General features: G+C 37.8%; 1 protein-coding gene and 1 long non-coding RNA gene across 2 annotated transcripts in view; one reads left to right on the plus strand and one right to left on the minus strand.

The window, feature by feature from the left end:
* Window positions 1–5,714, plus strand: part of LOC124157525 — a 184,070-nt gene extending 178,356 nt beyond the window's left edge. Inside the window, exon 3 of the long non-coding RNA XR_006864609.1 lies at window positions 5,569–5,714. This is a non-coding gene — a long non-coding RNA (uncharacterized LOC124157525). The remainder of the gene's footprint in view (window positions 1–5,568) is intronic.
* Window positions 1–12,256, minus strand: part of LOC124157523 (voltage-dependent calcium channel subunit alpha-2/delta-3) — a 315,282-nt gene that overhangs the window by 240,694 nt on the left and 62,332 nt on the right. The window lies entirely within an intron of this gene.

The following is a 12,256-nucleotide window of genomic DNA, read 5'->3' on the forward strand; positions in this document are numbered from 1 at the left end:
GAAGGAAGTTACTTTATTCCAAGGCGACCCACATTAACCCCTTTTCGCCGCGGTTCCCCCGTCGCCCTGCAAACCAGTTGCAGAAGTGGAAACAAAGGGAAACACTCAGAATGAGAACTCATTCCCAAGCAGGGGATTGGGGGAGTATGTTGGTATTTAGGGCGTAACTCGTGCTGAAATGGTGGGGAAGATAACATGAGGCAACGACGCCAAATGGTATCACTGCTCATTTCACGAATTGCTCCTCGGAGGCCAAATGTTCTCGTGAGCCTTTCTCTGAACAATGTGCGCTTCCACTGAGTTATTGGTAAATAAATCACACAGAATGGTGTTATACCATAATGATTGGGCAAAATATAAATATTCTCAAAAATGTTGTTTTCCCTTCCTAATAGGGGACGGGAAGAACTAAGAGCATCTATTTGTTTTAGATTAAGGAGTAACGCAAAAATATCGTCTGTAAATCGATAATTGAAATCTGAAGCCATTTGGATGCTGATTTTAGTAAAATAATGGAGAAGTTTCATTGCCCACGAATTATTCACGTAATTACTCTTTTATATTAATGTGTATCGAAATATCCTCATGGCTGCACTAGCAAGTTTTTGCGTTCTCAAAGCGTATTCGCGATTTGATTTCTATCACGGGAAAGGCTACTGTGAAGAGAACATAGAGCAAAACTATTTGCTCGTATCTTAATGGAGTTTCTGCGCCAACTACGTCATTTTAAAAAATAACTCAACATTAACTTTTCTCGTACATTGCATACAAGTGCTTTTCCCATATAAGCAATTGCATACTTCCTGTTATCTGCATAAGTTAGCGGACGTTGCAATTTCTCTTGGAATTTCATACTACTGTTTTCAAAGCTTTCTTATCTTCCTTCCGTAATTTGTATTCAAAATACCCTCCTTAATAAAATTTATCCCTCCTTACTCCCATTTCTGTTTGACTGATACACCGTGCCTCGTGTAAAATATAAATGATTATATGTGCGGAAAATATACCTTCTGGTAACTGAAATCTTACTTGTTTTGCTCAGCAACATTGATGAAACACTTTTTTGCCTATTTCCATTCCATGTCTCCTGGTTTTGATTCCCCATAGTAACGGAGATTTCAAAATACCATCATTGTTTCTGGAAATTTGTGCCGCGCCGAGTACTTGAATCCAGGCCCTCGGCGATAAATGCAAGTTTTCTGATCACCATTCACAACGAAACCGATCCTCTCCATATCCTTCGGTCTTAGAATTTAAATCTTCTGTTTCTAGCTTTTTGGGCGCTCTTTTCTTTCCGAAAAAGAACTCATTCCCCACTTAATTTTTTACCTTTGGGAGAAGAGGAAGAAAGCGAGGAATTGGGCCAAGTGAGCTTAATGATCGGTAATCTTTGGTAAAGGGCCTCGGGTCTGGCACAGAAGTGTTTGGTAATGGTAAAAACCTGGTTCAGTGTGAGGTTGAAAAGGGTTCCCCAAGGATGACCAACGAGTCACGTCGTCAGAGGGTTATAAAGTAAATAATTGTGTCCATTAGAATTTGGAGTAGTTCTTTGAAGCCTTTGGAATGGGTAGAATCGAGCTAATAATGAGTTAATCTTAGACTTAGGGTTAAACTTAGACTAATTAGACTAACGTTCTTTTCAAAATAGAAGTATGTTTTTATGAAATGAGCAATACTTAACTTTTTACTTCTCCCTTAATCATGAAAAGTCAAGCTACACTATTACCCACAGTCCGTCACTGAATGAATCTTTCACTTGGAGTAGCTTTCAGCCGTATTTATTTAATAACTAGATGACCCGGTGAACTTCGTATCACCTTCGTATCTTATCTATGTAGATATAAATCCATTTCAGATAGTTCTTATCGCTAAAACTTGGAAAAGGCTAAACAGATTTGGCTAATTTTGGTTATAAAATATCTATGGAAGTCAAACATTTTATGCTCATCCCGTCTTTCAAACACGTTTATCTAATACATGTGTTACAGACTATTATATCAACAAATAAGTACCTACCTACATTTTATCGGTCAGTATAGTTTGTGGCCAATCACTATTAAATGGGATTATTAAATAAAACTTCCTTACAATTCAAAAGAATATAATATCTTCATCTATTTTAAATACAACACAGTTACAATACAGTTAATAAATTTAATGCTTTCTGGCAAAGAATATTTTTTTCGACGTGTAAATATAGAAATATGACGAATCATTTGAAAACAAATGTCATATTTTTTAGGCCTATAAGGGTTTGGAATCATTTTAAATTCCAGAAACTAATGAATGTAATGGATCTGGTGGTAGCACCAATTGCGGCAATTTTACTTTTACACCAGCACAACATAATCCAGTAGATTCACCGCTGTATCTTAACGCCCTACAATAGTGACTAATGATGTTCATTTCCCCAACTGCTACTGATTAATCGGCACAATAATCTAAAACCTGATCGTAGTAGAATGCTACTCGTTCCAGGATCACAGGAGCAGTGCGATTCGATCTATTGATTTCATTCTGTCATGCTCACTGCTGTTGTGTTTGATGTTCACGAATTCGTTGCATTCTAAGCCTATCCGCTTCATTTTCAGCCACTCTTTAACGCAATTCTGCCATACCAACACTACCATTATTATTACTACTATTATTCTCTCTCTCTCGCTGGTCATGAGTACGGTTAGCACCTAAGGTAGCTCGTCGGCCATTTGATTGAATACTATGACCAAACGGTTAGTAACAAAGTTAGCCTAAAGTAAGTGAAAAATGTTTTCGCGCGCTAAATTTGTGAATAACTAATGTCAAATGAACTGTATAACGGCTAAATCAAATTATTTGTTTTGTCAATAAACTGAGAAATTGATGTCAACCTACGTAAAAAATAGGAAGGGACGTAAAGGGGACAGTATGCCAAAAACGCCAAATTTCAGCATTTTTATGAATGTTATTTCAAAATTCACCGTCAATCACGTATAAAACGAAAATCGATTGCAAGAATAAGAATTTGTATTTATTTTTCTTTTCAAAGGTATATGTTTCAATATCATATTCAATATGTGACCATTATCACTGATTTAAATGTGTAAAGAAAAAAAGGTTTGCAGGTATTGACAACGAACTTAACATGTATCTCTTATGTAAATGGGTGAGGGCCCATTCCAAGGCCTCATGGGCCCTGTATAATGATATTCTCACCTTTTTAACCTTCCCTGGACTTTCACGAACATTGTAAAACCAAAATTAGCCAAATCGGTCAAATTTTTATTATATAGGCTATAATAATTGGATTATTGGTGGAAACCCTTATCAAAATAACTTGAATGCTAAAAATAATTTTAGTATCAGAAGATAAATCCTGCTAGTGGAGAGGGAGAATGGAGTGGTTCTCAATCATTCAGTATTTCTGAATCAAAACAGGAATTAGCGGAGTATAAGTAATCCGTATAGATAAGTTTCCAATTTTCAGAAAGATAGCATCAAATACTGAAAAAATAGGCACATATACAGAGATTTGTGTTATTTTTCTGGATTTTTACGAAATAGATGAGGATTTTGAACAATATGACGACAGAAATTTAACTAAGCATCTATTCTCTATGATATGTGCTGGTTCAAGGTGTATGTCCACATATGGAACCACTGAGTAATATGTCCAGAGTTATCTAATAAATTGTTTTATCCATCTGTAATGGTGCATGGTATGTAAAGTATCGTTGACAACATTTGAAATGAAATATATTGTTTTCCTGCTGATGTTGATGGTGGTTCTAGAGACAAGAAGTTGATATTGACGGTATTTTTTGCATTCCGAGTTCCTTAAAGCATTCATTTTTCATTTCGAGTGTATGTGAACCTTGTGAAATTACATCCTCGGAGTCTGTTATAATATCTAAGCGAACCGACCTCAGGATATTCGGAAGTGTTGATGTTGGAAGCGTCGATCATTGAGAAACTTTCCTTCATTATTTCCCCATCGCTAGGTATTCTTCTCCCTCACACTGTTTCTCATTCAGTCTTCTCGGAGAAAAGAGAAAAAAATAAAACTTTAAAAAAATATAAACCCACTTCCTTTGTTCGCGACTCCATTGCCCCATTGTTGCCATCTAGTTGACTCCATGGGGGACGTGAGATTTATGTGAAACAGGAATAAACGAAAACATTTGGGGTCTCATTTTTTTGAGCGCATTAAAAGGGTTTTCTTTTCTTTCGTAGTGGGGCGTAATTAGGGAGGGAAACATGAACTTTTAGGACCCTAATTAGCGTGCTCGCCCATCATGGAATCGAATGTCCCCCTACTTTTTTCCTCCATTTATTTAAATGGGTGTCACCGTAAATATAGTCCGAATGTTAGTGTTTCAAACCATTTTTTGACAAAAAATTTGTATTATTCAATATAAACTACAAGTTTGTCATTTTTTTCTATCATATTTATTTTCATCCACCACAATATAATTTACATTTCTTCGAGTAAATTACATGGACATGAGAGTCTAATATTATGTGATTTGCTTAAACTGCCTTTGAATTACAGATCTTCAGTTTATATTCATTAATATATATTTGTGCTTTTCCAATCAAATATTTTTAACTTAAATATTTACAATTTTTTTCATCGCTAAGCGGGATCATCAGTTAACTTTTGCATACCTTGCGATCATAATATGATCATCAGGTACATATGTAAATGTACCTAATGATTACGCTTAGCGGTGATGCATTGTACAAATATTGGAGTTAAGTGGGGAAATCCAGATTTATAAATAACATCCACGAACTAGGACCTGACGTTGCGAATCGTATACTCTTTAGTTTAGTTTTTTTATTTTTTATTATTGCAATATGTACTAAATATCATTTATTTGTAACCAGTTCGCAAATAATGTACTGGGAGGAGCATAGTGGCCTCGTGAACAGAACGTTTGGCTGTATTGAGCGATGTGTTACGGAATCAAAGCTTGTGCTTAACCCCTACAGAAATCCTAAAGATATAAGGTAGCCCACGGAAAGGTATTGCTTAGGCTTGTTTTTAAAATATTTTTTCTCGGATTTTCGATTTCATCCTTGTTAAATATACTATGGCGAGTAGAATCTCTGTGTTACTAAATCAAGTCAATTTTTAAACTAATTAGTAGTCGCTCAAGAGCACTGAATTTAATAAAAACTCATTTAAAATTCGACGAATGAGTGAGTACATGTTTGAGGGGTTGAACAAAAACTGGCGTCTTAAAGGGCCAAAATTCTCTCCGATTTTTCGTTCAAGCAACTTGTTCATTGGAAAAACATAACTGTCGCTGCATTTGAGCGACCTCATATTGTTCAGCTATGGACTTGATAAGTTAACCATATAGATCCTAATCCCTATTGCATATTTGAAGAGGTTGAAATCGAAAATCTGAGAAAAATTAGAAAATAAGCAACTTCCTTGTGTGTTCCATTCACTTTCCTGTGGCTTAGTTTAGGATGAGCCCAAGCCTAATGCATCTAACCAACCTTCGGGTTGACACAGTGAGTGAGTGGTTATACAACTTGTGTGAGAAACGTAGCGGTAACTATTTCCTTCTTTTCTTGCAGATAAACATTCTTAAAAGAGCGGATGCGTGAATAGTTAGCAGTTGTTCGCAGAAACCTTTGGCACCTGTGGCGGACCAATACGTGGGATCTCCATCTACATCCTTCATCAACAATCGAGACTGGATCAGCAAGGGAAAATTCCACATCGAATGGTAAGTATTATCTTTTACCTCAACCACATTGCCTTTTACGATAATGCTCAGGGGCATTGTCGCTTGCCTTCCAGGTGCATATATTTTTTACCATGAATTTAATTTCGTAGTTGCCTGAGTTTATAATTATGTGTAAGATTGAAATAGTTTGGTGGATTTGGAATCTGTTTCAATGATGAAGTAGGCGAATGCGAGGTCAAATATAGAATGAGGTCTTATGTAAGTGCGGAAAACATCTTCCTATTACTTATTAAGTGTATCTAAAACAGTTACTGATGATTTGAAATTTCGCCGGCTGTCTATTGATTTTTCATTTGTGTTCATATTCAGCGTGTATTAGCTGTCTGCAACCAGCCCTAACTGTGGTGACAACATAATATTAAGCTTTTATTGCTTTTTAGATCCTGTTTACCACACTGTAATATAATTTTTTTTAATTAAACAAATATGGGCAAACATATTAAGGTGAGTATGAGCAACCAGAATAACAAAAATAACGATAAACTTCAGCCATTAAAGTCGCCATCTTAAATACTAAAAATACTCTCAGCGACTGAGTTCAAAAAAAGAGTTCAATATATATCTTCGTAACAGCAAGTTTCCTAGACTTCATTATTCGATGCACAGGAAGGAATGCTCGCAAAATAAACATCAAAGAAAAAGGCATATGAGGTGTGTTCCTAAAATAACGGGAACTAATTTTTTAAATTACTCGCAAGTTTGTAGAGTTCGAATGTCAATTGTTTGTTATGTTGGTGTACATACCCCTTGAAGTGTGATAAAAATTTCAGCTGTATTCATTATTTACTTTGTCCGAAGCAGCCGCTTAGGTTAGACGTGTTTTTATGAGCTCGGCAATATCTGGCTCACACTTCACTGCTTGTTCGTGGTTTTTGGCGGAAAAATATGCTGTAAGTTTGCCCATACGTCCATATTCGCCAGATATGGCTCCGTGTGACTTTTATCTATTTCCTAAAATAAAAAGACCCTTAAATGTTCGTCGTTTTACAAGTATAGATGTCATTAAAAGGAGTCGACCAGAGAGGTAAAGGCTATCCCAAAGATTGAGTTTGGGAAGTGTTTTGAGGATTGGAAGAAGCGCTGGCACTACCACATAATGTCTAATGGGAACTATTTTGAAGGCGATATCATTAATGTAGACGAATACTTTTAAAATAATATATTTTTCACTGAAATTCCTGTTATTTTCTGAACACCCCTTGTATAAGTTGCAACATCACGGATTCGTAAAATTCTTAAAACTATGCTCATCATCATCACCATCACTGGTCAACAATCCTAAGATTAGTTTTAAGCAGTTCTCCACTCTATTTTCCTATCAGCTAATCTTTTCACACATACTTATTTCTTATCTTTCTTATCTTTCTTTACCCGTTCCATATATTTTTTTCGGAGCCTTCCTTTTCAGTTCTTGCCATCTACTTGGCCCTCGATTGTTTTCATCAGGTCATCAAGATATGGCCTAATAGGTTGTTCCAACTTCTAATCAAGGTTTTGATGAGGCTTCTCTTATCTCCTACTCTTTATAGGATTTCTTAGGACTATGTTAAAAAAACATATTTAAGTAGCAAATAATTATAAAGTGTCGATTTGAAAGTCCGTTTATTGGTACTCCGCATTAGGTTATGAGTGCAGGGGAGAAGAAAGAAGGGAGGTGCTCCAAGGTGGAGGGAAGGAAGGTCGTGGGGAGTTTTCGGGGCAAAGGAGAAGCGGAGTAAGGAGGGGAGTGCGGAGGGGACCCACTTGCACGAAGATATAAAGCCATAAGAAAAGATTTACGCGCTAATATGAGAGTTGAGTCGGGTGGAGTGGGAGGGAGGAGAGAGAGGAGGCGGGGGTGGCACTGGGGAGAGGAACCAGGGGGGAAGGGGAGGGGGAAGAGAGGATGTTTGGATAAGGAGGGGAAGTAAGGGAATGGAGGGGGATGCCGGGATAGGTGACTGGGGCAGGGGGGTGGGATGGATAGCGGTAGGAGGGGCAGAGTGCAAAGATCAATGTGAGGGAGAAGGGGGATAGCGGATTGTGGAAGACAGGGTTTGGGATGGTGTGAGATGAGATGTATAAGGGATTGAGTAGGGGAGTAGAAGACGCGATAATGCGCACAAGATGGGGGGGGGAAAGAAGGGTGCCGGAGGACGTTTAAGGGGCGTGTGGGGGTGGTTGTAAGAGGGTCAGGGCGGTGTTGGGGGTATATGCGCACCAGGGAACACAGAAAACGGGGGAAGCTCTCCGGTTTGTGTGTTTGCGCGTGTGTGTGTTTGTATCGTTTCGCGCCCGAAACCTATTTGATTTGTAGGGCGATGCGCAGATATTTCGTACGTGGTGGCGCTAGCTCTTCGCATTCCCTCCACGCAGGGAGACGCGCAACAGTGCTCTTTTGTTTTTTTTTCTCTGGTACCGATCCCTCCCGTGGGGTGGCAGGGAGAGAAGGAATCGCTCCGGCACGTCGGCCATTTGTCGCAATTAGCAAACGTGTGGAAGTGGCTGTTATCGGGTCAATGATCCCCTCCGATGGTGCAATAACCGTTGCCTTTGTGAAAGCGGTCGTCCGTGCGTAGTCCACGCACCCTTTTATATGGGGATCCTTTGAACCATAGGGATGTGTACCCTCTTGCCCTCGATTCCATTTATTAGGCTTGAAAGGATGTCAGCGCGATGGAAGAGCATTCACGAGCGATTGCGGAGTGAATGGTATAGAAAAAGTCTGTCTTATTTGAATGGAGTCTTAATTTGGGTAAAGACTCTGTTATTTCTACGAAAAATTTCGACAGCTTTGTTCTCATTTAAGCTGTTAGCTATGTATCTCATTTAATGACCATTTTCTGATCAGGAAATATTTTTTGTTAGTAGAAAATATATTTTTCAATCCAAATCTTTTTATTACAATAAACACTCCCCTCGCTGGTGGTTATATCAACCTATGCGTTTGTTCCCGGTCTTTCGTCGCTAAGGGTTAGCTGGCAATAGATAAGAGGATGGAGTAACAATCGTAGCGGCATGTGCTTATGTCTTCGCTATCCACGAGTCAGCAACCTCTAAAAAGAACAGGAATGAACACAATAGCAATGTTTGAATAGGCGAATATATGACCACGTACTAGATGTCGAACCATAGGCTATGTTTTGGAATCCCGCATTTAGAGTTAAAATATCAATTATTAAATATTTATGGAAATGTACTGCTCGAAAATTATCGTTTGCTTCAATTAAATCGTTTTTATGCCAATCAAATTTGAAGCATAAAACTTGTGGGTTTTTCGACGAAATGTGTGAAATCTACAGCGGTAATTGATGACGATTGCGAGAGAGATTAATTTGTTAGAAAACTAACGAGATGCCTTTGATGTACGAGATGTCTTCGGATTATTCAAATGATGTGTGGCCAAAAATGGTCTCAAGGGATAATTTGGTCTCTCTCTGGTATTGACCAGCTGGAATTGATTTTTTCTGCATTTGCGCTTCAAAATATAAATTACATGCAATAATATTTACACTACGATGATGATGAGGTATTTCGATAGAAGAACGAACTTCGTTTATAGACCTATTATTTAACCCGTTCATAAACCCTCGCTACAAAGCAATGTTTGATGTGGTATTTGAAGAGGCATCAAAAGGATTGAAGGAGAAGTGTTAACTCTGTGTCCTATTCCAGAATTCCCTCTTCATACTCTTACGGTATCATTGAAAATACCAGTATAATAGTAATGTATTATATTTTTCCTGTAATCCTCTATGTTGCTTGAATCCAAAGATCTACTTACTTCTTGCTGTCATGAAACAATAATGACACAATAATTCATGCATCATATTTTACCCTACCATCACCATGGAGGACTAAAAGTTAAAATCAGGAATTGATTCACCTAAATAATGCATTCTATTCACTCACATCATTCACTCATCGTTATGTGCATCTCTCCCTTACCTACTTCATGGGAGAAGACCACCTAATACTGAAATCTTTCTTTACCGCTTGACGTTCGTGCTTTGCATGGTGAACTTCAAAGACGTTTTTCACGGATAAAGAACTAAGTATCCTTCTGGAGCATTTTTTGGCCACACAGCATGTGACACAACCACAGTCATCATTATGAGTGTTCACATTGGGAAGTTAATTATTAACTAAAGCTAATGAAATTTATATCTGATTCTAAAGAAGAATATTGAAAATAATAATAATAATAATGATAATTTTATTTTCCTAAATGATTGATTTTAAACGCAGCGATATTGATTGAGAAAAATCATTTGATATTTTTATTTTCTGTTCTTCCAAACCACCAATACTGTAGTCACCTCTTGGATATTCACGTTAATTTAAATTTATTAAGGAAATTGAGCAATTATTCTGTTGTTTTTTGGCTGGAAAACGTATTCTGATTTATGTATATAAAATAAATTCAGTCTGATTTCAATAAAGGATTCATATCAGAGATATTTGAATCATGATTAGTAAAACATCGGCCGTCCATATTCCAATGGTTAACAATCGGAGGACATGGGAGCTTGAACACTGACCGACCTCGCACCGGCACCGGTAAAATGCCGGTTGCCGGCCATTGCCACTGAGGATCACCGGTGCCGGCACAACAACCGAGCAAGTAATCGTTTCACCGGTTAAAATCCGGTGTGTTTGCAAGCAGCGTAATGTGATATTGTTGAAAATACCGGTTTATAGTATTGCAAGATATTTTCCCATTGCAGGATTTTCCCTCTTCTTACTCTAGTGGTAACCTTGATAATGATAGCATATAATAATAATACGAATCGAGATATTTTGTTAGGTTAAGCTGTCTTCTCCTCGCAGCGATGAAATTCTTATTCGAAATGGGTAACGGATTTTTGTCTCCTTGGCTTTCAATTTCGAGGCCGGATATTTTCCATTGTCTTCATCCACCGTCTCAAAGCGCTCCTTCATCGCAGTCTCACTCTCTCTCTCTAAGATTTACAGATCTCTCTCTCTTTGGGCGCGTTATCGAACCGTGGCGCCCTCCGGCCCTTACCCCCTTTTGTCTACACGGGCCCGCTCTTTGGCGTGTGCCATCGTCTACGTCATCACTCCTCCTCCTCATCTCGAAATCTGAACTCTACTCGACACCCACAACTCAAATTATTTTTTTTCAATACCCTCAACCTTCGAAATGAGCACTGTTTCATTCATGAGGAGGGATTTTGACTGCAGGCATGTGGGACAATTGCTTGAGTGAATGTTAAGGTTTGGCCTACACAAGTTTGTGCATAGGCCTTTTGCGAACGTTTCGTGAAATTTATATGTCATAATAAGGCCTTGGAATTTCTTCCGAAATTCCATTAAAACAACCATTTTGTTATTCACGAATTATGTAGCAACAGTGGGTGGATCAGGGCCTGGTTTAGATGAAAAAAGGGCCCTAGGCTATTCCAGTGGTGAGGCTCTTTCACCTCCCTGCAGTTCGTAAAGTAAGTTCGTAAATTTCATGAGAGATAATAAAATACATCATCACTATGATATGCACCAATATATTAAATGAAAGCTGTAGTAATTGGTACTAACTTTTATAAAAAATGAATAAGTGTTCGCTATTTTTAGAATAGTGTAATTTTTATATTGCTAGCCATATAAAAATTACACTATACTAAAAACAGCAAATCCTCTAAAACCTCCATCTAATCCATCGTCCTAAAACTAATACAACGTATTTACTGTGATGAATACAGTCAATGAAAAATATGCACGAAAATATTGCAGTTAAAGAAGAAAACATAAATTCCGTCAAAGTGCATATTCATATTAGGAATAACGATGATAGAAAAGATGAAAATCCACGAAAATAGTACAAAATAGTAATTTAGTGTGCGACAAGATGTAAGATGAGATTCACTCAACACCTTATGTCCTGTGGATCCAAATTGTTTCCTAACGAATTGAGTCTTATTCTCTTGAACAAAATTTGACTATCTATTTGTTGTATGTTTTCTATGGTCGTGCACTTGAATATCGTGGCAATATGCATTGACTTCATTCCAGGATGCTATTACCCACACGGAAGATTGGGAATAGAATAGAAGAAAAAGCAAGGAGGGCGAGAAAATTTGCATAGTTATAATATCTATACTTCAAGGCGATGGAGCACGGTATTTGAAAAGACGTTTACTCCGCAGTGGTCTTTAACGATTTAAAGGTTAACAAATGTATTTGTTATCAAGTCACCCTGCTCCTTATGCGTGGCCTTGGAGTAACATGTAACAATAGAGAAAATCGAGTTACGTGCAAGAGCATTGGAGGGGCCACTCCAGTTGCTTGGACATTTTTTTGGCCCATAGTTAAAACACTGAAGGTGATATGGTAACTTTGAAGCCCGGGTCGATATGATATTTATATTTGCGATAAAATGAACCTCATTATACCATTATGGAAAAATTTCATTCCATCTCGCCACAATCCTCGGATTTTACGAGGGAGGTTTTCTTCAACCTCTGTTCGCTCATCAAAAATACCATACAAGCGACAGGCGGGTACTGCGCAGATAGGGA

The sequence above is a fragment of the Ischnura elegans genome, chromosome 4 (assembly GCF_921293095.1).
Source record: "Ischnura elegans chromosome 4, ioIscEleg1.1, whole genome shotgun sequence".
Classification (NCBI taxonomy): domain Eukaryota; kingdom Metazoa; phylum Arthropoda; class Insecta; order Odonata; family Coenagrionidae; genus Ischnura; species Ischnura elegans.